Raw genomic sequence first — 24,135 nt, 5'->3', positions numbered from 1 at the left:
GCTTCTTCCCAGTTCAGGACCCTTAATCATATCTTATTCGCTAAGAAGAGAAGAACCCTGGCTCCAGTAAATTCAACACGTCACCTTCAGGTGGCCAGATGTCAGGTTTTGGAAACAAAGGCTCCTATGCTTTTCCCAAGCTGCCTTCAAGCCCTCTATCAGTTTCAAAACTACCTCAGTTAAATTTCATTTGAAATCTATCCATGGCTTCATAACTATAAAACGATCATGTCTATCACTAGTCAAGGTGTGCCAAGACTACAGTTTACCATGCCAACTAATATTCCAGTTTCTCCTCTTTTATCTACAACCATCCTCATCTCCATCTGTTAATTTTTATCTTATACTTACAGGACTGCGAACATTAAGGGATAGAAGCTTTTTGTTCTCTTTTTTTTTTGCATTTTCCAGCTTCTCCATTTTTAAGGCCTGCATACATGACCACAATTAAATAATTACGGTATGATGTATATGATTGAGGAAATTCTTTTTATCCTCCTAAAAACAATACTTTTGGTTGAAGTTAATTAATTCTAACAACTAGCAAAACACATACACTGTTCGGAAAAGGACATGCTCAGTTTCTGGAGTTAAAGAACCAGGCACATCAAGTGAGGTATCCCTCCAATCCTAATTACTGTTCACATATTCTACATCACGTTACTATAAGCATTATGTTCTGGCTATAAAGCCACTCCAAAGCATCCAGCATTTCCAATACACTGTGCAATGAACTCTATGTAGTGCATATAATGCAACACGCAATAATCATAGAATTATTTGTGTTGGAAGAGACCTTAAAGATCATCCAGTTCCAAACACCCACCCATGGGCAGCGACACCTTCCACAAGACCAGGTTGCTCAAAGCCTCATCCAACCTGGCCTTGAACACTGTCACGGACAGGGCAGCCACAACTTCTCTGGGAAATCTGTTCCAGTACCTCACCACCCTCACAGGAAACAGTTCTTCCTAATATCTAATCTAAATCTCCCCTCTTTCAGCTTAAAACCATTACCCCTCATACCATCCCTGCACACCCTGATAAAGAGCTGCTCCCCATCTTTCCTGTAGATCCCCTTTAAGTACTGGAAGTTCTCTTATTTAGCCTGAACAACCCCAGCTCTCTCAGTCTGGCCTCGCACGGGAGGTGCCCTCTGATTGTCTTCGTGGCTCTCCTTTAGACTTACTCCAACAGATCCATGGCCTTCCTGTGCTGAGGACTCCAGGGAATGTTCAACACTATAAGGTGCACCCAGGACCCAACCATGCTCAAATCCATAGTATCTTTCAGGCAAAGCTGATAGCAAGAATTCAGGCTTTAGCAAGACCTTCAGATTACCAAGAGCTACCAACATTTATCTCAGAAGCTGAAGGGAAAGGGGATCACCAAAATGAATTCACAAACAGAAGCTACCAATTATCAAATGATTTCATCAGTCTGTCACAGGATGGAGCTGAACATGCAAGGCTTTCATGGTAGCTTGGTGACCCTGAGTGTTAGACAGTTCACATTTGTCCAAAAGCAGGAATTCTGGTCACCATGTGACCCTGTAACTTTTCCACTCTGCTCTCACCCACCAAATGGTTAGAGGGATTCACACCATAGCTGTTCATAAGGTACCCATGACTTAAGAAACATCAGCAGGTCATTTCTCGCTCTAGGATTAGAAGGTCTGCTGGATATTTCACTTTTAACTCTAGGTCTTGTCCTTCCTTCTAACAAGTCTGACAGAAGCTTTCAGACATTTGCAGTACGGAAGTTACCCTTGCTAAGTACAGACCAAGGTGACTACAGTCTGAAGATGAGCTAACACCTCCTTTGAGTGATTGTCTCAGCTTTGCAAAGCTTACCGTCAACACAAAGCACATGGAAGTTGTTTCTGGTATTCACCTAAAACAATAACCTAAAACAATTATCACTGGAGCTCTCTGGAACTTCCACAGGCAGTAACATGAATCCTTCCCACTGAACAACGCAAATCAGTTTGGTCAACTCTAGATTATTCGTTCTCCATACAAATAAAATATCGCAAGGAGTAATGAGAAGCAGCCCTGCCATCAGAACACGTGCCATGACACCACCACAGCCCTTCCTTGGGGAGGACGTATGACATGAGTGCACTCTACCACTCACCATTCTTCCTTTCACTGAGTGGAGGGAGGTTGGGGTTTCGGCCATGATGGAGGTTGAGGGTCAGCTCGGGCTGCAAGGAGAGCTCCTGCAGCTCATTGGCAACAGCTTCGCTCTGAGGGCTGGGGGCCGCCGAAAGTGACACCAGCACCGGCTCATCATCATTTTCGCCAGCCCCTCCTCCGTCCAGCCCATTTCCAGCAATGACGGAAGGGGGCAGGCACACCACACCGGAGAAATCCACTTTGGCTTTCGTGATGGCAACCTGCAAGACAAACCAAAAATAAAAAGGTAGTAGATCTCACATGAGAGTCCTAACTCATATGTCCAGTTCATCATGGAGTCTCGATATTCAAGAGGAACGTACTCTTTCAAATCCAATTTGTGATTGAAACTTGCTGAAGTCAGGAGTTGTTTATAAACTAGCATAAACTTCCAACAGCATCGCCACAGAAACTACCAGTAAAATTATCATCATTTTCTTAAAAGGTATGAGAACATTCTCAACTTCTGGTACTTTAGGAATCCTGAGAAGACATAGATTGAGCTGTTCCAGTGAAGTCAGCCTATTTAGAACCTTGCTGAACTCTTGATTACTGCCCTGCTAAACCAACAGTACCGCTTTACAGGACAACCATCAATTTGAAATTCAGTCAGGTGAAGTAATCCTTCATAACAAGCCTGGAAGGACAGCCAAGTAAAACAAATGAGGATTTTCAAATAAAAAAATTTGCATTTCAAAAAAATTTGCCCCGTTCTTTCATTCCCATTTATTCTCATTGAAATAGAATCCAAGAAAATATTTCCTGTGAAGTAAACAAGAAAGCTTGCCTGTGAAAACCTCAGCTACACTAACTGAAATGTGCAATATATAAAGGGCTTTAATGAAATAAGCAATTTTTAAATGTTTCATGATATTTCTGTAATTCCTTAAACAATATTTAAAAGCCACCACTATGTTAAAATTAAAATTCTTTTATGTTCAGTAATTCAAGCAGAAACAAACCAGCTGGAATTCTCCAGTGAGATGGTTACTGTGTCAACATTTAAACAGTAACGGACATTATACAAGGGCAATCATATTTGGGTTTGATTAATGAAGACAGAAGTCTCCTGCTTTCTTCGTACACTGCTGTTTCAACCAGTTTAAACTCAGAAGACTACCACTACATAACTCTGCTTCACCGTGGTCACTTATCAAGCAAGAGCTATTTCCAGATATTAACCTTCAGCTTCAAAAAGATGCAGGTAAAGCAAGCTTCAAAGAAACAAAGTAAAAAATATCAGGATAATCATCTAGAAATCAGTAAGAAAGCATAAACTTGGAGCAATGTTTTTAACAATACAAGTGTTTTTATTAAGTATTCCCTACTTAACACTCATCACTAAGCCGAATGAATGTGACAACATTCAACACGTTAATAGCTGATAAAGTAGCTCTAATAGTCTTTTTCCCCACTTCCACTTCAGTTTTATACTTCAGCTAAACAGTAATGTTTGCTCTGTAATACTCAGAACAAAGTTAGAAGTGGTAGTACATTTGTTTCAAAAACCGGTTCCATGTATATTCAGGGCAGCTGTAAGAGTTACTGGTAATGACCACATGCCTTTTCATCCATTAATTCCCTGGACTTTGCGTCATGATCTGAAGAGAAGCAAGAAAGGGAAGGGTGGAGGTAAAAAATAAAACCCACCAACCAAAATCGGCACTTGTTATAACAAAACAAATGAGACTGACCCAAATCTTACTGCCATATGAAGTATTTGCTTTTACTTCAGTTACAACACAGCTAGAAAATGCCTACCCCCTCCCTCCTTTATATATTTTCTGTACAAAGCAAATGTCGCTTATATCCTTTTGGGAGAAAATTGTGACAGTAATTTGCAAAGAGATAAAATAGGATTGTGCCCTCCTTTTTACAATATATACAGAAAGCCTGGAAACACACATCTGGAAACCACAGGCTTAGAATAATGATATAACAATTCTTGCAAAGGCTGGAAAGAGTTAAATCACGACCAATTAAATTGGCCTCAGGCCCTGTCACTGTAAGGTGGGAGGCCTGTGGAAAGGGGCTAAGAGGAAGAGTAATTGCTCAGTCAGGAGGCTGTCCAGCTGCTGTCACCCTCTGAGAGGAGCCAAAGCCAATTTGCTTTATTGAAGGAGATGTGCTGGACACATTACATTTTGCCTGGTACCACATGATGGTTATATCCTCCCACATGGTCTGATAAGTGCAGCCAGGCCTGAATCCACACGCAGATGACAGACATCTAGCACCCACCCAGCAAGGATCTGGAATGGCAGAAGACTTAATCTTCCACCCTCAGTCCACCCTAGAAAGAAAGAGTCCCTTCCTCTTCCCACAAGAGAAAAAAAACTTGATGTGTCTCAAGAAGTCAGATCTGCTTCAACCAGGAAGACAGCAATGTACTAAGGAACCTCTGACATGTTGGGATTTTCTTTTAAACAGGAGACTGTAACCTGAAATCGCATTTCATAAAACGGTTTGGGTCAGAAGAGACCTTAAAGATCATCCAGTTCCAAACCCTCTGCCGTGGGGAGGGACACCTTCCTTTAGACCATCTTGCTCAAAGCCTCATCCAACCTGGCCTTGAACGCCTCCAGGGATGGGGCACCTAGTTCAAACACCATTTTGACAACAATGTTGTAAAATAGAATCTGTTTTCCTAATCTACGTATAGTCACATTGGCTGGTCCACTGAAACTATATCCTTGATGCAAAAGCACAGTACCAAGCTACAGTAAAAGCAGTCCAGCCTAGCCAGCCACAATGCAGAGTGAAGCAGGAGATCAGCACTCACCCACCAGTTTACTTTGTAAGCCTGAGCAACACCATACCAAGCGGTGTTAATTGTTGCTGGGATTATAAACCAGAGTTCTCCAGTAAATTGTCCGATGGAACCTCAGCACAGGGGACGGATTATTACTAGCACTGTGCCTAGATCCGTAGGTTTTCAAACTCTTGCAGGAGATGACAGAGGCAGAAGGTATCTTCTTCTTAATCCTAGTTGGCATGCCATTCGGTGTTTCCCCCACATCAAAGGTAACACAGCCTAAGCAAACTTTGGCTTGTCATTCATTCTTGCTCTGCCACTATGTCCTGTGCTGTGCCAGCAGTGCTGCTTGAATAGCGACACTGCAAATCGTATCAGAAAGCTGATTCAGCTGAAATGTAATTTTCCTTACATTATTTTCAGCTGAATCGATTCCTCCATACATGCCACAATTGAACCAGCAAAGGGGAACACTGACAAACAATGCAAAAAGTCACAGTCTGACCCTGTGCATCTTAAACAGCCTGGATAACAATTCTGTTACTCCAAGCAGAGTTGTAACTCAAATGAAACTAAACGGCGATGAACCATTAAATGCACTAGGAAATCTCGCCTTCTCTTTCCTCCACATCCCCTCCCATTTTAGGCCAGCACAAGAATCAGCAGTGACACTTGATAAACCATTAAGAAAACTGACCCAGGTGTAAAAGCTGGTTTTCAGATTCACACTCCAGCTAAATCAGGACCCTGGTGCAGTTTGCTGTGCAACCACCCCAACGCTTGTGCCAACACAGCACAGGGGAGAGAACCTGCTTATATCACTAGTCCATCCAAATATCTAGCCACTACCTAAGGGAAAGAGGACTTTTTTTCAGAGCAATGTAAAGTCTTAGCATGCAACATATTCCCACTTAAAAAAAAAAAAAACGCATCCAGTCCACAAGACTACCATAAAAACTATAATTGGGTAAGTTTGATTTTAATGTTTTCAATTACAAGTCTAATGAGGACATAGAGGGATTTGGAAGATGCTTTGAGGATTTATAATCATCCATGCTACATTATTTGGAAGTTCTGGGAAAGGCATGGAATTCTTTCCCGTAACCACCAGTAAATCTGGTTTCAGACTTCCCAGACAGTTATGCCACCCTATAACTGTCATTGTAAAGAAAGATCAATCAGTTAGTTACACACATCAATATTTAAAACCTAATTAAAATTTTAAAATGTTTGTTTTCCTGTCATTTCTGAACAGACCAGAAACTTTCCCATAAAGAAATGTGCCATATCATGATCTTTCAGTGAGTCATCCAAAAGCTGATGGACAAGAATTAAGAACAAGAATTTCTTACCCTCAACAAGAGTTTCAGGGTGAGTGCCCTCAAGGATTTCTATCTGTTGCCTAACCAGACAAAAGCTTATTACCATGGCATTTTTCTACTTTTGGGCCAGCCGCTTTCAGAACACGAGTGCCTGTGATCTCACAGATGTTCTACAACAGCAACACCAGCTTAAGCAACCCTTGAGTTCTCCGCTGTCCAGCTGCTCATTTCTGTCCCTACGCTGCCCCTTCTCCAACTGGGAACCTAACTTATCCAGGAAAAAAAGGCTAGTTTTCAGCTAATCAGTTCTCCAATCTAGTCCATTGCCAACTACAAACACAGCTGCGTCACCATATTGCAGGGACAACAGTGAACTCACAGGAGCCAGGAGTGTTTGAATTAAGTTGCTCTAAAACAAAAAAACACTGCCTCAACAACACAAGCATGGACCACAGCACTAGGGAGATGATGGAGCTGCTACAAAGAAACATTACACATTACTCCTATATATATAAATAATCTTTATCCCTTTCCGACTTCTGGGGACATCTAACAAACCTCAGTTTCAGATGGACAAGTACATCAGAGTCAATTTTGTGATAAGATTAAGAACCACAGACAAAAAGAATTCTTGGGAAAATATTATCTTTATTAAACCAGCAAACTACAAAGACTAAATTGCTCTGCAACTTCTACATACTAGCTTTTTAGGTGCATCCCAACACTACATCACAGTAAATCTGATTAGCTTACTTCTTGGTGAAAAAATTATTATACTTTGCATTCACTATATGACAAAATTACTTATAGAAACTTCTCAAAGCTGCTCATCCAGAATTCCTAAAGCATAGCTCAAAGCAGACAGACACATGCAGTTCTGAAACCTGTCTGACCCACAGTAAACCAGTTCATGGACCTAAGTGAAAAGAAAACTGGGAGGGGGAGAAGGGATTAGGATTAGTTTCCTGCCATTTTAGCTCCATTAATCATCTCATCATAAGGCCAGACAAGCACCAATGTTGGCACAAGGAAGCAACAAAGGCATGCATCCAAGACCTCCCCTTTTGGCAAGGGCTAGCTTAGATCAACTTAGCTGTATCATAAGACCACATCCTCTGGTTAGACACTAAACTGGCATTGCCAACAAAAGGAACACTCCAGCCTGCCCAATCCTCACCTCTTGTGGGCCAGCACAGGCTGAACCGGACCAAGGAACTGACCTGTGTTAAATATGACCTGGCCACACACGCACACAAACTACTACAGTTCCTGATCTGGCTTGCCACCCAGACACACAAAACCTTGGGCCAGCAGGAGGGAGAATGAGGCACAAGGAAATTAAAACAAAATAAAATAGGATGGCTACTTTTGCTAGCAATGTAACCTTATTGTGTTACTATGTAGCTTTCATTCCTTAGACTCCTCTTGATTTTGACAACATTCACATACTCATAGCATAATCAAGATCTCAACAGTTTTAAATGAACCAAAGAATAAAGGAGGACCATGAAGATGATCAGAGGGATGGAGCATCTCCCATAGAAGGACAGGCTGAGAGAGTTGGTCTTTGCTTCTTTACCTAAGGGAAAAGAAGGCTCCTGGGAGACCTTAGAAGCCTTCCAGTACTGAAAGGGAATTACATGAAAGCTGGGAGGGGCTGTTTATCAGGGAGGGCAGTGATAGGATATGGGGGGACAGTTTTAAACTGAAAGAGGGGAGAATGAGGTTAAATATTAGGAAAAAATTTTTTCCTGTGAGGGTGGTGAGGCAGTGGCACAGGTTTCCCAGAGAAGCTGTGGCTGCCCCATTGCTGCAGATGTTCGATGCCAGGCTGGATGAGGCCTTGAGCAACCCGGTTCAGTGGGAGGTGCCCCTGCCCATGGATGGGGGTTGGAACTGGATGATCTTTAAGGTCTCTTCTGGCCCAAACTGTTCTGTGATTCTATGAAAGTACCACCTTCCCTGACGTGAAATGTCAACAACCAGAGTAAAACATATGAAACAAAACTAATCTAAAAATAAGTAAAAATCAGAGGGGCACAGGAAAAAAAAAAATAAAAGGAGCACAACTCCCAAATCAACCAAGGACACCTCTATAAACAGCTCTCCCATGTTTGCATTTTGGGGCTGAGTTGCCAGGGTAATAGCAATTTCCTACCAATTTAAGAATTGCTAAGCAACCTCCAGCACCTAACAGCAACAGCATGTGTGTGCAGCTGGGCTATTTTGAGAAGACAGGTTTTATATTTTAAACTTAAGAGCAGTCTTCTATTAAATGTTTATGCCAGCCAAGATCAGCCAGCCAACAGAACAGGCAATCTTGGGGCAAAAGTGGCTTTAAGCAGATGAATCTTTGAAATGAGTGAGAAGAGAGTAAGACAATGCCATGACACGCCCAAAGGCAACTAAAGCTCCCCAGGTCACGAAAATCAAAAGAGTAACCCAGGAGAAGACAATCAAAAGAGTAACCCAGGAGAAGACAATCAAAAGAGTAACCCAGGAGAAGACAATCAAAAGAGTAACCCAGGAGAAGACAATCAAAAGAATAACCCAGGAGAAGACAATCAAAAGAATAACCCAGGAGAAGACAATCAAAAGAATAACCCAGGAGACGTAACATTTGCAGCAGATGGAAGCCAAAGCATCACATTAGCTTGAGAAGCTATGATCAGAGTGAGAGACTCCTTTTATCTTTGGACAGCAAAGAAGAGTCACCAATGGGAAGACCTCCAAGGCCACGTTAAAAAAAAAAAACCCATAGTTTGCCACCAATCAGCTTAATCCAAGAATGTGGCTGTTGGCAGAATTACATCTCCAGTTAATTGAGAACTAAACTGAAGACACTGCCCATACAATACAATAAGCAACAAGGCAAGCATCACGAAGACTATACCCAGACAATGCTTGCTCTTGAGGAGCCACCTTAAGTTAAGAATCCAAACTATACAGACCACTAAAGAGAGACCTTCTTAGATTACGGGATTTTATTTTAGAACACATATTCCACATGCATTTGCCTTCTGCAAAATGAACCAGTCCTCAACTTCCTTCACTTTCACAGTAATTAAGGGGGGCAGAGGGATGGCAAAAGCAGTCAGAAACGAACCAAATTCTTTCTGGATTAAAACTAGTGCTTGGGAGGAGTAAACTGTCCATATTTTACCATGCTCACAGGCCACTATCCTATGAAGCCCCTGTTAAAAATGCAAAGATTGCAACACACGTGAACAAAGATGCTGGTAGAACATGGGTGAGCACAACTTGCTACCAGACCTGAAGAATCCAAATCCGTTTGTGTACTGTGCCAGTGACATTACGGTAAGAGAGGACATCTTTGAACCATCACCAGAAGCCTCTCTACTACCGCCTCCAGCAAATCTATCAGTACAAGAGTCAAAAAACTTGCTCAGACCAGCAAGAAAATGGCAATAAATGTTATCAGACAAAAGGCATCAACAGCTGCATAGAGATGTTAGGACTTCAGGGGGAAAAGATGCAAAGAACATATCTAGTGCAAAGCAATCAACTGCATAATTGCTGCTGTAGACAGAACCTCCCACGTGATTTTAACAACCACTCATCAAGAACTGTATTTCTCCAGTCCTAAGTACTTCCTTCATAAGACACTGGCATTTGTTTTACTCAATCCAGCAGTGATAGGAAGTCTTTAAGAGACCCTGAAAAATCATTACCAAACATCCATTTCTTAAAACCACAAATATCAGGCTAAGAATGTAGTTTAGCATTCCAGATGTTTTTTAAGAAATATTTTTCATGATTCAATATGTATTTGGAGGAACTTTGTGGCTTTCAAGCTCATAGAACGCTGGGTATACAGAACAACTGATAATACCAAAGCTAGCTTTGAGATTCACAATGATATTTGTAATAAACAATCCTTGCTGAGAAAGAATGAGCTCCCCATTTAAGGTTCAAATCATGATTGAGGAAGACATTTTTCTAATTCCAGAGGATGCAGAGCCTTAAACTGGTGAAGCAGTTTATAGACACATGATTTTATCACAACTCTCAATGTCTTGAATTAGTCATCTAGTTTGAGAGACCAAAAATGATGGTTACTGAAGCAATAACAATTTCTACTGAAGCTCAAAGAACAAAAGAGAGCAAAAAAGATGTAATGTTCAGGCCTCATGTGCCAATGGGTACACTTCTATATTTTAGGCCTTGATCGTGATATAGCTCAACATCATAACTGAAAGAGGAATCCAGCCTTCTGCTACCGAACTGTTGGTTCCTGCTGCTTTCCTTTTGTCTGATCTAATGAGTGTGCACCCACGGGGTGACTCAGGTCAGCTGAATCAGCAGACCATTAACTCTGCAAAAGATTAGAAACCATTTTCTACAGGATCAGCCAGCTCACTGGACGTGCTCTGTGACTGCAAAAGCACTAGCTCTGATTTAAAGGAAGAAGCAGGAGCGCACAGCTGCGTAGAGGTTCGACCAGCCTTCACAACAGCAGCTCACTGAAAGATCAACTTAACTGTAATGTCAAAGAGCACACAAACATTGAGCAGCAGTGCCAGCTTCAGCAGTCTGCTACACATTCCCACCCTCATACCTCCCCTGTCACGAAGCTAACATAAATTTTAGGGAGACAACGTGTACCGGACCAGATGAAAAATAATCTTGAAAAAAAACCCACATCTTTCCAGGAGGATCTGTTCCTGAGAGTGGCTCACCATGGCCACAGAAACAGCTATGCCAGCAAAACAGAGGGAGCCGTGAAAGGGAGCAAGCTGTTTCAGCCTGCACTGGTGCCAAAGAAATGCACGATGAACTACGGCGTGTTTAGAAAGGGATTGCCTGTTTTACACCACTTTCTGACAGACTTCCTTGCAATCGTTATCTGATGCATTTTTTAAAATCCCCTTCACGTCGGAAGCAGAGCATTCCTCCCCGCCCCACAGGGGCAAGAAGATGAAGCAATGGATTCAGCCAGCAGCAAAGGCACGCGGCAACAGATGCCAACAACCAGTGGATGCAGGCAGCCTGTAGCAAACTAGAAAAGGGAATTCTGACGATGTGCAGCCAGATGTGAGCTTTGCCTTGCAAATTCATAGCAGAAAAACTGAGGGGTTGAGAAAGCATGAAGGAACTCATGTTGAATGTGTATTTAGGGCAGATTGGGATGAGAAAGTCATTAGAAAAGGAGAGAGCAGGAATAAGACCTCAGAAGATACAATGCATTTCCAAATGCAGAAGATTTGAACTTTGGGCAAGAACTGGATGACTTAAGACATAGCAAAGTGGTGACTTGGGCAAGGAAGGAATGATATCTTAGGGAACCAATCTAGACTAAAATTAAAGAAAATAAGTTTCAAGGAGGGAGGGGGGGAAGGAAATAAACCAAAAGTAAAGCAGTTAGATTTCAGTCAGTTCAGTTCCTGGCACAAGTGTACATGTCAACACGAAGCAGCAGGCACAACTGCAGAACCTGAGAATTTTAAGGAGTTTATGCTAAGGTGTTGGGTTTTTTTTACTTTTGTGTGTCTGAGGTAGTAGTTTTACATTTTATCTAATTCAGTCTGACCATGGGCTGTGATTGAGAGTACAGGTCAGTATTGTATCACCTCACCTCAGTTTGAAATTCTCACTTTGCCAGCTTCAAATCTGGTGGCATTGCAGCCACAGAGCAAATCAATTCAGCTTGCTGTTCTGACAGAAAGCTACACCTTGAAACATGCTTGTTTTCCCATTGTGCTAGCAATCTGAAGCCTGCAGCTACAGGTTCATTACATCTCATCCCCCTCAAAAACCCAAAAGAGCAGGGCACACTGAAAAGTGACAGCTTTCAGTTACATCATGTTTGGTACAGTATAAAAACCAAAGCCTGGAATGGTTTGCAAGACATTTTCTGACCCCAGTCACATTCTTCAGTCATGACACGATGAAACCGTCTACAGAAATTAAACCAATCTGAATAGACTTTGCCTCTCCTCCCCACCAATGGACATTGGGTGTGGAATCCAAATTTCTTTGAATTTTTTGGCATCGCCTAATGCAGCTACACAGCATGACATTCATTTAAGTGGGAAGACCAGCAACTGAGACTCATTTACTAGATCTTCTGTTCCCTTTTTCCCCTACAAGAGCTGACTTTCCACCCTTGGATTTCCCCATTACTGAAAAACAGAAAAGAATTTTCTTCAGTGATTCAGAGAGAATCATATATCAATATTACTACAGGTAATTACTCAGGTAACCAGTTTACTGAACAGAAGTAGTAAATACTCAAGAGGTGCTCCTTAACACGTAAATCTAATGAATGTGGGTATAGAAGATGGTGGAGGGATGAGGGAATCGGTACTGCTGCTGTTCTTTGCCCATTCAAAGGATACCTAATTCAACCTTCACTACTTCCTTCTTGGAAGCAACAATACTAAGAGCCAGCACATGGAGGACATCTAAACCAAGACTTTCATTCTGGCACTAGAACAGATTAAAACATGTTCTATTCTTTACTATAAGACTCCACCTGGGACCATAGAAAAAGTCAGAATATATCATCCTGCGTTTTGAGTGCTACCCTATCACAGTAAGCTCAGTTACAGTTTTGCAGACATAACAATTCTACTGTATAGATACAATTATCTGCCTTTATAAACTTGAATAAATCAGTCTAGTGAGCCAAGTATCAATAAGACTGAGAAATGTTTTCAACGTGGCACCAGCTAACTTGTGAGAAGTCTGAGCAATTGCTAGGTAGCAGCGAAAAGGGCATAAGTGTGCAATTTATACTCTTACACTATAAAGCGCTTACTGGGCAGTTGTCACACCTGATGCTAATACAAACTCAAAATATTCCTTTTCTAATATGCTACTATCCGTCGTGTTTAAAGCACAAGCAAATTTCAATTCAGCATATAAAACCAAAAAGGCACAGACTAAAGACAGTGAAGAGAACACAATACATACCTTACTCACAGCTCCCACGGACAAACCCAGCTCACTTCCATGCCAGCAGCTCTCTCCTCAGTCACTGAAAGGGAAAAGAGGACACAAATACTCAAGAGATCTTAAAAAAAAAAAAAATCGTACAGCCCATTTTTAAGAGTGAGGAGCAAAATCCTTTCTTATGAATTCTTTTTTCATATGATCTTTAATTCACTCAGCATACACAACAGCAATTGGACAAAAAAATACTGTAAGACCACCATGCTTGCATACATATAATCAGGTTACTTGAGGAGCAGAACTTTCACTTCAGGACTATTGGTTTGTCAGTTCTGAAGAAATCGTTGTTTGAGATTTACTAAGTCAGAATGTTCACCAAATCATACACTCAGTCCTTGTACTGAAATCATTCTTAAACATTGGGTAGTAGAAGCTGGAGACTGTTATGACTAGTATATTACACCATGTTATCCATCCAAACAATAACAAGGAAAGGCAAAAACAAGTACATTTCAGAGATTTGTCAAGACTGCAATGGGAATCTCATTTTGGAGGCAGGGAAGATCGAACCAGTCCTCACGCCTTAAAAATGCATAATTGTACTGAAGTAACACACTCTTTCTCTCTGGCAATACCGTTTTCACATGCATGCACAGCAGCAATTGCCTAGAAAATAATTACTTTGGAGGCTCTGGAAGATTATTGTCTCAAACAGCAACAAAAAGGGGAAGAAGCTGATTTCTGGTTGCCATACTTTCAGTCCTACTTCCTTAACCACCTTAAAAAAAAGTGCAAATTATGGTACGAAAGTTTTAACAGAAGTTTCCATTACATTTTCCCCTCTGAGCTTTTTAGATTTTAGGGCTTCCTAGACATCAAAACCACGGAATTGTAGTTGAGGTGCCAGGATATTCTGTCAATAAGAGAAACTAAAAGAAACCCAGGCACCTCCCCAAATACAAACTTCAAACAAGATGGACTTAGAACACAAGTATTAACACAGCCGGGGTGGGGGTGAATTAGAATAAGCTGTATATTACTTTTTAACATTAGAGTGAATAAGACCAATTAGATGGACCAATCTCTTTGAAGAGAGAGTGACCACAACTATAAGCTTGGATAACAGGTTGCCCAGAGAAGCTGTGGATGTCCCATCCCTAGAGGTGTTCAAGGCCAGGCTGGATGAGGCTTTGAGCAACCTGACCTAGTGGAAGGTGTAGGGTGGTTGGAACTGGACGATCTTTAAAGTCCCTTCCAACCCAAACTATACTATGATTCTATGATAATCAGCATATCACAACATTTGAAAGAGTTCCCTGATCCCCAAAAAATAAAAGAAGGAAGCCATTTATAAGTAGCTATAGGTAATGAATTGCACATCTGCTTGGTCAACTAGCCTCCAATTAACAACCTGCAGCAGGAGAGATTTACAATACTCATACAAATAAAAAAAAAAAAGTAAGGATGCTACTACTTTAGAAGCTTCCCTTACAACCCCTTTCAGAGCCTGCTTCAATGTTTCTTTGAATGAAATGTGTCAGCACACATTAACCACGGCTCTGTCACAGAATCAAGAAGTCATTCTGTCACCTCTTATAGTATTTGTCATCAAGTCAATATTTAGAATCACTTACAATCACTTGAAATCTTAATTTAGTATGGGAACTCATAATAAGTAACTGTTTTTTTTTAATAAAGCAGTCAAACTGATACAACTGTAATTAAAATGAGATCATAGAATCCTTTGGTTGGAAAAGACCTTTGAGATCATTGAGTCCAGCAGCACCTGCCCACTACTAAACCACATCTCTGAGCACCTTGTCTACCCATCTTTTAAACACCTCCAGGGACAGTGACTCAACCACTTCCCTGGGCAGCCTGTGCCAGTGCCTGATAACCCTTTCAGTGAAGAAATTCTTCCTGATATCCAATCTAAACCCCCTCTGGCACAAGTTCAGGCCATTTCCTCTCGTCATATCACTTGTTATTTGGGAGAAGAGATCCACCCACCTCGCTACAACCTCCTTTCGGGCAGTTGCAGAAAGCAGTAAGGTCTCCCCTCAGCATACTCTTCTCTAGCCTAAACAATACCAGTTCCTCAGCTGCTCCTCAGAAGACTCGTTCTCCAGATCCTTCACCTCGTTGCCCTAAGATAATGATTAAAGGCTACAATGCCAAGCAAATACTTAACATGTTCTCTTTACAGCATTGCAGATCCTAGGTTTCCTAAAAGGCAAAAAGGCCTCAAGAAGTCAAGAAAAGTCTTCCATAATGACAGTAAACAACTGACCGCTGTTAAGCATTTGATATTCCTATTAGATGAACAAAGTTCCTTATTACATATTCTGATAAAATACTGTTGCTGGAGCACTCTTCTTACAGCATTAAGCACATAATATCAAAATTTAGGTATGGAGTGCTTGTTTGTGGTGGTGCTGTACTTTAAAACCATAAATTATAAGTGAGTGAAATGGATCTATTGATTAAATCTTTACTCCAAAGCAAGTTTTTGGCATTTTTTGTTTTGAGTGGGATTTTTTTTTTTTTAAATTATTTTAGTGTTGTTGGATTGGGTTTTTGAGACAAGGGTGCCCCTGAAACCACTTTTCACGCATGAAAGTGCAGAAAAGTTAGAGACACATCACATTCGAAGACGTCTCCTGGACAATCTCTAATTTCCATTAATGTCAGTTCATTGGATATTCTCCTCCAATTTAAGACTGCAACAGCACTGATAAAGATGGACAATCATCATGCTGCTGCACTTCATTTCCAGCACTTAAGATGCATGTTCTCCTGAACCTCATGTGAGTCAAGACAGCTCCAACACTGAGCAATTCTTGGCCTACCTGTCCTTACCACCCGATACAGGGCACTTGTAGTCTTTTACAGAAGAGGGACTCCATACCCAGTTAAAAAAAAAAAAATCTTTGTATTTTCTTCAGCATGTTTTTCTCTGGCAAAATTAAAAACTGCTGACTACTCAAGGACTGAAGAATATACCAGGCTATCCCTAATCAGCTGGCAGGGTGAGGCAGAAGGGCGAAGAACCTCTCTGTACATCCCCGGCTCCACATCCCTTCCATTACTAGCAAATGGGCAACACAAGACATCAGGTGGGACAAAGATGTCACCTGGCACAATACGGAAGACCTTGAAGTCTTGCCTCTTAAGGTAAGCCTGAAGATTAAAAAAATACATATAAATACACAAACACACTCAGTGATTTTTGGCATTGTTGTAAAAACTTAGCACCATCCTTCAGAAAAGAACATGTGTGCTTGTGTGTGTGTGTGCATGTATACATGCCAACAAACACTCAGAAAACGGACAAATCATTTCAATGAGTTCCTTGCTTCAGTTTATTTACCTCTCCCATGTTTCCAGCACTTCCATTAGCCTTCTTCAGGTGTCCAGAGATCCCTCTACTCCCACACACAACTCACCCTCCAGCACAGCATATATTTATCTTTCTTTCTCTACTAAGAACTAAAGTTTTATTCCAGATATTCTGCCCAATAAAGGGTCAACTTTAAAACTTTCAGTTTTATCTGCTAACGACGTTCCTGCTCAATCTTGGGTGCAATTTACTGCTTAGTTATCTGAACCCCAAGTAGGAGATAAACTGGCTTGCAACGGATGGTTATCAACTTTTTTCCAATTTGTGTGTCATTAAGCTAAGAGATGTTGCACGTATAATGTATTTCTATCATTATCCTTATTTAGCCATCTCATGGAATTTCAATTCAGCTGGAAGACACAACAGAAAACACAGACACACCCCACCTTCAAAATAACAAGTCAGACTTCACCAAAACTCAGCAGAACAGCCTTACAACTATAATGAAAGACAAGCTCTTTACTGCTCCTTCTATATTGCAGCAAGTGAGCAAAGATTAATCTGATAACTGAAACATTTTCTGGCAAAATTCCACAGTTAAACTGCTTTTGTTATTCTTTGCTGCCAGTACAATTATAACATTCCTCCAACCCTCCTTTTTCCTCTTGCTATATACTCAATGCAGGCAAAACTCTACTGTCTCAGATTTTTCTGAAGAAAAAATAGTGTCATCTCTAAGAAATGCAGGAGTCTCATCTTGCTGATAAACTTCTCCATCCAGTGGAAATGTTTATATGTCAGTGTTTACATGCTCAAGCCAAATGGCTGCTATTCCAGTGATTTCAATGGCTTATTGCCTTCACTGGTGACTCGGAGTTTGAGCATGTCTGAACAACACAGAAACTCACTGGCATGGTTCGCAAGTCTGATCTGTACATGGCAAAGCAGAATTCATATCCTGTCTTTCTAACAGCCCAACTCCCTCTCAGAGGAAGGCTTTGGAAAGATGCAGACTCCAAGTGATCTGTTCCTGTAAAGCATGCCTGACAGGATGTATGAGAGCAAGTTTAGAGATGCAATTATATTAAGGCTAATATTAACTTGGCCCTATCGATCACTGAGAGAAACCCCCTCACCCAGGTTTGGGTCCAACTTACACAATGGAGTCTTTGAGCAACCTGATCCAGTGGAAGGTGCTCCTGCTTATGGCAGGGGCGTTAGAACCGTGTGATCTTTAAGGTCCCATCCAACCCAAACTATTCTATGATTCTATAAATAGAAATTAAGTTACAATGCAGATTGTAACCACATTCTGCTGGGAAACTTCTTACAGCACTATAACAATCAGAAGAGAGGGCAAAACCAATAAATAAATAAATAAAATAATTCAAGAGTCTCTCGGTACTTTTCCAAAAGCCTTCCTGAAGGAGAAAAAGTTCCCCATAACTGACAGAAAGTGAATCCTGCCTCATCTTTGCTCAGAGCTGTACTTTCACACACAAACAGTCGCAGAAAGGATGAGTTCGTGATAACATGGGTATGGCTGCACATAAAGGATGATCTCATTTGAGTAAGCCTCAATAGGGTGTCACCCATATAGATCAATCCTGCAGTGAAGACATATCCTCGGTATCTCTACTAAACCACAGAAAGGGTAGAAACTCAAGGAATCGCGGTATATATGCACCCCCCTCCTTAGCGTGGGTAGGAGTAGTCATAATTGCCATACATTACAGGAAGCATGAATTTGATGTTGAAAGAAGTGACGTAGAATCCTGTCCCAAAACAAACTGAATTTCACAGAACTAGATGCATCACTTCAGTCTCCTAAGACGAAGGCAGTCTGAAGAGGATGTGTAGTCAGCACATTTATTTGCCTCACTGGAAGATGGCAAAACAGGGAATTTTCTGCATTGCTTCATGCCAGAGGCTCCTGCGTTGTCGTATGTACACACATAAAAATGCACCCGTAGCAAGCAGAGACAACAGCAGCAGCAGCTCCTGACTGAATCCCAGAGAAGATTTTTATTTCAGCGCCACAGACGCAGCCCCCAGTGATCAGCTGCTAACAAACAGCATGCTGGTGCATGCAACAGGAGCCACCACGCTTCTGCTGTGCTCCACAAAAACCCTGCTTTTCTGGATCAGCAGGGCCAAAACAAGCTGAAATAGGGAGCACAAGTTAATTAAGAAGGATAAGTAGAAGTAGTCGACATGTTAGTTTGCGGTAGGAGAGCAAAAGCAGATGGATGGCATGAGGTTAAGGTGCAAAAGAAAATCCCCAATTAAAAGCTCAGCCTTTAGCTTTCAAGATTTAAAAAGACTTGTGACTGTGTGTTAAATTTCACCTCCTTACAGAGATGTTATCAATGTGGCTGCGTGCCTAAATCTAAAATACCTCACTCAAGAATAATGATGCTGCATACACACGAGAAAATGGGGGATGGAAGGGGAAAGGAATGCTGCACAAACTAAATTCATTACTTCAATTTCTGAAATATAAACCAATCTAATCTAATGTTTTAATTTAATCTAATTGCAGTACCTCACTCGGTGCCAGATTCTAAAATTTACCTGTGTGGAAAGTAAGTGTCTGGTATCAGAAATAGAAAAGGATCAAAGAGAGTGAGATACTGTCACTGGCACTGTTTCTTAACATCTGAAAACACGGTATCACACTGATGGCAGATTCCTGTCTAAGCTGAATGCATCGTTTGCCCTCCACAAGGACAACCTACATTTAAAAATCTCAAGGCACTGACTGACCGCCACGGCATACCTGAGCCTGGTAATGTAAACTGTCCTCACCCCAATGCCACTCGTTTCCCTGGAAGAAGGCACTTAACAGTGTTTGCACTCCATAAAGCACTCAAAGGAGGGAAGGTAGAATATACACACATATTAACTACACACAATGTCCCTGAAGGGCTGAACAGAGTATTTGACAAAGGAATGAGTTTCTGAATTCATACAAACTCATCCATTTGACACACACATATAAAAGAAGAATCATAGGAAGAGTTTTAATCTATGGTTCCAAAAATGCTCCCTTTAGCTCTAGCTCTTATTAATCCACTGCTGTGCTCCCTCCCCTCCAGTCTAGATATGCCTTTCTTCAGCTCTCTTCCACCTCGTATTTTGGGGGTCAAGGGGGAGAAGAATAGAACGCACATAGATTAAAACCAGAGTCTCTAGTGTAGCTCAGCATGAAGCCCCACAGACGTAACATCACCAGTGAGGTGACAGCACACAGTGGGGAGGGAAAAAGAAAGGCAGATGGGAATACGTGCTGTTGAAGACGGTGCTACCACTAAAAGAAATGTCTACGTAACCACATCCTCTGTTTTCAGTCTCAGTTCAGCAATGTGTCCAGCAGGAAATAATCAGATTTGGCTTTCCCAGAGTATGTGTTCGACGGTTTCAGACCACTGAATAGTTGCTTTTTCTGCTTCCTCTTCAACAGTTTCTCAGGAAAAGACATTGACCCTCAGGACACGGATGATAAAAAAAAAAAAAGCCTTTAAAGGAAGAGCATTGTGTAACTGTAAGATCTACTAATTTTTACCTTTTTTTACAAAGAGGAAATCAACTGTACTCTTCAAAAGGGGTCTTACTCATGATACTGAGCTATCATTAAGTAAACAGATATTGAGACATTCCAATTATATCATCCACAACCCAGGAAGGAGAGCTGAGTATGAAGATTAAAGACAGAAGACTTTTAGAATTACTATAAATTGTGCTTTCGAGGTAAAATGCATATACGGAGACAACTCGCACATTCCAAATGAGTGTAACACTTAAATTCTTCAGATGTCAAAACATTATCAGGAGATTATCTGCTTTCTGCTCTAACACCCAAACTGTTTTTACTCTGATCCACGCCAATATCTAGGACAGCTTCCCTCTTCTCCCACCAAATACGACACAGCAATGTAACATGGCTCAACAGTGAAGGAGATCCAGTAAAGCTTTATTAGTAGTATTATTAATATATTAAGGGGTATCTCGATTGCCTGAATGTACATTTCACCTGAAGGCTCAAGGACAAGAGGGTCCATGGAAAATGTTGATGCTTTACTACACTAGCAGAAGCCAGAGTTATAAAAAAGAAGTAAGCACTTTTCCCCAAACCCAAGAGTTTCCTATTATTTCATATTCAAGGAGAGGAAAACTTAAAGACTGCTTTTGGACAACCCATATTCTCTTAGCCCTAAGTCAAAATGTCTTTACTGCCCCTCTTTGCATTTTATTTCATGATCTGCTTATTGCTTGAAGATTTGGGGGTTTTCTCCTCCCATATGATGTTACAGCAGATGGCCTTAAATGAACAGAAATGAAAGCCGCTTCAGGAACTGCTGGAACCAGCAAACACGGCTCTACTTGCATATTGTACAGAATAGTATGATGCCCAAGAAGCTATAACTAGCAATATTTTACTCTTTTCCTGAAATCACATCTGGTATCTGGTATTAATCTGGTAATTATAAGTGAGGAAAGACTGAAATGTACTCAGTATATTAATAGCTGGTAATTAAGAAGGACATAAGTGGAAAGCTTATGGTGTTTTCAGTCCCGAGTATCTTTCTCTTTTCAGCATAAAGCATGAATCTCAAGAACAGAAAAGGAGTTCATAGTCAGCTTTGGATCACACACTTATTTTAAAATCTATTATTAGATTCTATTTAATCACAACTATTAGATCACTCACTTAATCACTGCAGTAAATGGGAACAAATGGGTGTCCCTCTCATTTCATATTCAGAAATAACTGAAGTATTTTTAGAAATACTTATGAAGACCTAAAGGCATTACACTTCTAGCAGTTCCACAGTGTGGGTCTTAACAGTGTCTGCAAGTGGGCTTTGTGCAAGCAGCAAGATAGACTTTGAAATCTAAGCTGAAAGTTTGTTGGTTACATCTACCTGAAAGTCAAACCAATGTACAATTAGAAAGCTCACTTTCAGCAAGTCAGTTATGCCATGGCTCACTAGCCCTGATATCAAATGCAAATTTAAAATAAAGACAGAATTGCATACTGGTTTTTTTGCAATGCCCACGATGGAAATGTCGGGATAGACAGATTCAGCCCAGAATAGCTAGATTTTGTATTTTCCAAACATTCAGGCCTGTGTCTTCAAATCCTACTGAGAAATAAAAAGCACATTTTGCTTTCCACGATCCAGCAAAGAAAGCAAACATTTTTAACGCCTTCAAAACGTATTTTCTACTGACGGTTAGGCTACGATGCAGTTTTACGGCAGAGGCCGTGATATTGTCTGAACAAATGTGGTACAAGAAAGGACGTGCTATAAGCAGCAGCAAATCTGAAACCCCCCTGGTCTTAGAATAACCACAGACAGGACAGTATTCATAGAATCACAGAATGGTTTGGGTTGGAAGGGACCTCAGAGATCATCCAGTTCCAATCCCCTGCCCTGGGCAGGGACACCTCCCACTGGATCAGGGTGACCAAAGCCCCATCCAGCCTGGCCTTGAACACCTCCAGGGATGGGGCAGCCGCAGCTTCCCTGGGCAACCTGGGCCGGGGCCTCGTTGCCCTCATCGTGAATAAATTGCTCATTATGTCTGGATATGAAATCAGAGAGCAATATGTGGAAATTAAGGGCCCTCCACGATATGAGATTTCCCGGTCACAGCAAAGGAGACCCGCTCACCCCCGGCACACAGGGCTGTTCCCTTAAACGCGCATCCCTCTTCCCTTAAACGCGACCCACAGCGGGGACGAGCTATGGGTGAAGGAACCCCGCTTAACACGAACCCCGCTTAACACGAACCTGCCCCCCCCCTCCCACCCCGCGCCTTCTATTCCCGGGGCTCCCGAACTCACCCGCTCACGGCTCCATCTCGCTGTGCCCTCGCGGAGCCGCCGACACGAGGACGCGCCCCCCGCCGCCCCTCGCCGCCCTCCGGCCTCGCCGCCGCCGCCGCCGCCCGGCGCCACCGCGGAAGCGCCCGCCCCGCCCTCCCCCGACCGGCACGCGCCGCGTCCCGCCAATCAGCGCGCGGGGGCGCGGGTGAGCGCCATGCGGCGCGGCCAATGGGAGGAGAGCGCCCGGGGAAGAGAACGGGGCGAGAAGGGGCGGGGCTAATGGAAGGGGGCGGGGCTAAGGGGAAGGCGGGCGGCCAATGGGAAGGCGGGGTGATGTCATCGGTGGGCGGGGCCTCCACAGGGAGGGCGGGGGCGGGGACCTCGCTCTTAAAGGGGCGGCGCTGCCCTCGGGGACCTGAGGGAGGGTGGGGGGTTGGGGGGGTGGAAGAGGGTATTTCTGCATGTGAGAATTAATTCATAAGTTTTGCTGCAGCTGGTTTGTATGTTTGATTATCTCATCATATAAATCTGTCTTGTATCAAGACATAACATGCTGACAGTCTCCAGACATGATGTTTAGTTGTCCAGCAAGATCACAGAATCGCTAGGTTGGAAAAGACCCCCAGGATCATCAAGTCCAGCCATTCCCATCAATCACTAAACCATGCCCCTCAGCACCCGTCTTTTAAACACCTCCAGGGAAGGTGACTCAACCACCTCCCTGGGCAGCCTTTGCCAGTGCCCAATGACCCTTTCCATTAAATATTTTTTCCCAGTGCCCAGCCTGAACCTCCCCTGGTGGAGCTTGAGGCCATTCCCTCTTGTCCTGTCCCCTGTCACTTGGGACAAGAGCCCAGCTCCCTCCTCTACACAACCTCCTTTCAGGTAGTTGTAGAGAGCAATGAGGTCTCCCCTCAGCTTCTTCTTCTCAAGGTTAAACAACCCCAGCTCCCTCAGCCGCTCCTCATAAGGCCTGTTCTCCAGCCCCCTCACCAGCTGTAGTTGTCTTAGGTCAAACGATAACCTGAAGGGAATCTCTGGACACGGTTGAATACTCCAAAAGTATAATGAGCAATCTTGGAGAAATTTGCCTAGAATCATAGAATAACCAGGTTGGAAGAGACCCACAGGATCATCGAGTCCAACCATTCCTATCAAACACTAAACCATGCTCCTCAGCACCTCGTCCACCCGTGCCTTAAACACCTCCAGGGAAGGGGACTCAACCACCTCCCTGGGCAGCCTGTTCCAGTGCCCAATGACCCCTTCCATGAAAAATTTTTTCCTAATGTCCAGCCTAAACCTCCCCTGGCAGAGCTTGAGGCCATTCCCTCATGTCCTGTCCCCTGTCACTTGGGAGAAGAGGCCAGCACCCTCCTCTCTACAACCTCCTTTCAGGTAGTTGTAGAGAGGAGGGTGCTGGCCTCCTTTCAGGTAGTTGTAGAGAGCAATGAGGTCTCCCCTCAGCCTCCTCTTCTCCAGGCTAAACAACCCCAGCTCTCTCAGCCGTTCCTCATAAGGCCTGTAACATGGTTCTTTGTCTAAAACTAGTATATATACCCACTACTTTTGTAAGATGTTATGCCTTTTTTAGAAGGGCATCCAATTCAGCACTGAATTGTAAAATAAAAATATTATTGTCTTTGCTTTGAAGACTTTGTCCTTTGCAATATTTTGCAATATTAGTGAATGAGTGTTTCTCACATGCAAAAGACGCTGTGCGGATGGTGCCGGTGGGGCGAGGTGGCCTGTGAGCCTGGCATCCTACTATCTTACCTCCCCCAGCCCCAGGA

General features: G+C 42.4%; 1 protein-coding gene and 1 long non-coding RNA gene across 2 annotated transcripts in view; both read right to left on the bottom strand.

Annotated features, from left to right (window-relative positions):
• MRTFA (myocardin related transcription factor A) overlaps positions 1-2,204 on the bottom strand; it is a 506,306-nt gene extending 504,102 nt beyond the window's left edge. The window contains exon 1 of the mRNA XM_069855425.1: positions 2,137-2,204. The gene's annotated coding sequence lies outside the window, so the exon portion shown is untranslated. The remainder of the gene's footprint in view (positions 1-2,136) is intronic.
• Positions 2,205-2,260: 56 nt separating this feature from the next.
• Positions 2,261-22,427, bottom strand: LOC138719942 (uncharacterized). The gene is made up of 3 exons (XR_011337345.1): positions 22,361-22,427; positions 13,191-13,254; positions 2,261-2,398 (listed from the first exon to the last, which is right to left on the bottom strand). It is a non-coding gene; the product is annotated as an uncharacterized lncRNA (long non-coding RNA).
• Positions 22,428-24,135: the final 1,708 nt, after the last annotated feature.

The sequence above is a fragment of the Phaenicophaeus curvirostris genome, chromosome 1 (genome assembly GCF_032191515.1).
Source record: "Phaenicophaeus curvirostris isolate KB17595 chromosome 1, BPBGC_Pcur_1.0, whole genome shotgun sequence".
Lineage (NCBI taxonomy): Eukaryota > Metazoa > Chordata > Aves > Cuculiformes > Cuculidae > Phaenicophaeus > Phaenicophaeus curvirostris.
This window is presented reverse-complemented; position numbering and strand designations above follow the sequence as displayed.